The sequence below is a fragment of the Etheostoma cragini genome, chromosome 7, assembly GCF_013103735.1.
Source record: "Etheostoma cragini isolate CJK2018 chromosome 7, CSU_Ecrag_1.0, whole genome shotgun sequence".
In the NCBI taxonomy this organism is placed as follows: Eukaryota; Metazoa; Chordata; class Actinopteri; order Perciformes; family Percidae; genus Etheostoma; species Etheostoma cragini.
In genome coordinates, this window is record NC_048413.1 from 26,642,229 (window position 1) to 26,644,769 (window position 2,541).

Consider the following 2,541-nt stretch of genomic DNA (forward strand, 5'->3'; position numbering starts at 1 on the left):
TCAACATGCTATACTACAACCTTTTTTCAACATACAATACTATGACTTTTTTTCAACATGCTATACTATGACTTTTTTCGACATACTATACTATGACTATTTTACTTTTTTCAGACATGCTATACTATGACTCTTTTTAGCATATTTTTCGACAAACTAGACTATGACCTATTTATCACTTTTTTAACATACGTTACTGTGATTTTTTCAACATGCTCTACTAGGACATTTTTTAATACTATGAATTTTTTATCACTTTTTTTCAAAATATGTTCATTGACTATTTTCAACGTACTATACTATGACTTTTCTATCATTTTTTTCGACACACTATAGTGTGACTTCTTTTCACTTTTTTCCGACGTTTTATCACTTTTTCTAGGTGGAAATACCCAAAGAAAGACTATACTGTTACTATTTTTGACATACTGTATTGTAACTTTTTCAGGTATGCTATATTAGGAGTTTTTTTTCAACATACTTTACCATTAATTTTTTTGACATACAATACTATGACTTTTCTATCACTTTTCAACATACTATAGTGTGACTTTTCACACTTTTCTTCAACATATTTTACATTTATTTGTTCCTATATTCTATAATATGACTGTGTTTGAAATGCTATACTATGACTTTTTTCACTCTTTTTAGAGCTAATAGCTGATGTGGCTGGGTTAGCTCAGTTGGTAGAGCAGGCCTACATATGTAGTGATGTTTATTCCTCATAGCTGAAGGTTCAGGGTTTGATTCTGGTCTTAGATGTTTTTGCATTTATTTCCCCTTTTCACATTAGAGCTGTCCTGTCCATTAAAGGTTGAAATGCCCAAAGAAAGACTTTACTGTTACTCTTTTTGACATACCACTGTGTATTATGACTTTTTCCAACAGACTATGCTATGACTTTTTTAATCACTGTTTTTGACATACTATACAATGACTGTTTTAATCACTTTTGTCTTTATGTTTTTCAACATGACATACTATGATATTTTTTCAACATACTATACCTTGACTTTAATTCAACATACTGTACTATGACTTTTTTCATCATAATAAACTAATACTTTTCATGACTTTAATTCAACATATTGTACTATGACTGTTTTCATCATACTATACTATGTCTATTAATTGCTTTTATTTTTTAAATACGTGCCTGGGTTAGCTCAGTTGGCAGAGTAAGCCTACATACATTGATGTACATTTCTCATAACTGAAGGTTCAGTGTTTGATTCTGGCTTTCAATGTTTTCTGTTTATCATTTCAACAGAATATACTATGTGTTTTTTTTCTTTTTCTTTTGTCGACATACTAAACGATGAATTTTTTGTTATCACTTTTTTTGGCATACGTACTACACTGTAACTCTTTCGGATATACATTTTAAGACATACTATACTATGATTTTTTATCAGTGTTTTCGACATACTATACTATGATGTTTTTCAACATACTATACAATGACGTCTTTTTTTAACATGCTATGACTTTTTGTAATTGTTTTGACATACTAAACCATGACTTTTTAATCACTTTTTTCAACAAACCATTCTCTGACTTCTTTTCAACATGCTATACTATGACTTTTTAAATCACCTTTTTGCCATACTATATACACTACGGCCTTTTTCCAACTTACAATGTTTTTTTCAGCATACTATCATTTTTAATAATACACAACATGTTATCTATTAATACAACACAATGTATCAGTAAATTATATTGTTCTGGTAAGCCCATGTTGGCAATAGTCCTGCACTTCTACTGTTTTTTCCCTCATTTTCTATTACAGCATGGCATTATGCCAACTAAAACACTAAAGTGTACTTTTTGTTTGAATCAACTTGCCATAGTATTCATGTATAGTATAGTCACATATAGTATTCCTGTTCAACAAGTAATCCATAACCTGTTAATATCCCATTTTCACCCCCAGCTCTTGTGAAAAGCAAAGAAAATAAGTGTTAAGAGCGGGTTTTAGGATCATGGATTACGTGGATAACAAAAGTGCCCCTGAGAGGCCTACTTTTGGAAGGATTGGTAAGCATGGGGGTGTTTTTCCTTTACACATGTAACTCCATATTTTTTGTTTTGTTTTTGAAACCCAGTCTCAGAAGCATAGTGTGGCTGTCACATATTGGGGTTTTTCTGTCACAAGGCTGGCTGATGCCATTTATTTGCTTCTCCAACAATGTTCTTTGGGGCTAGCGCCTATACACCAAACGCAGAGCTCTGCGATTCTCTCTCTCTCTCTCTCTCTCTCTCTCTCTGTCTGACTCTCTCTCTCTCTCTTTCAAAGCAATGTGATGCTTTTCTGAAACTGGAGCAAGGTGGGGGGTGGAAGGAGGGTTTGAACCTGCGTGGTCTCTCCAAACATACAGAGCTAAGAGGCCCGAGTGTGAATAACTACAACTCAGCCCAAGCTGCTTTCTGTAGAAACGCATGCCTTAGACCTGCCTTGGGAAGAAAAAGAAGAAGAAAAAAGAAGTTGGGAAGAAAGTGGAGAAAGACAGAGAAAGGAGGTATTAGGAGCGCCGC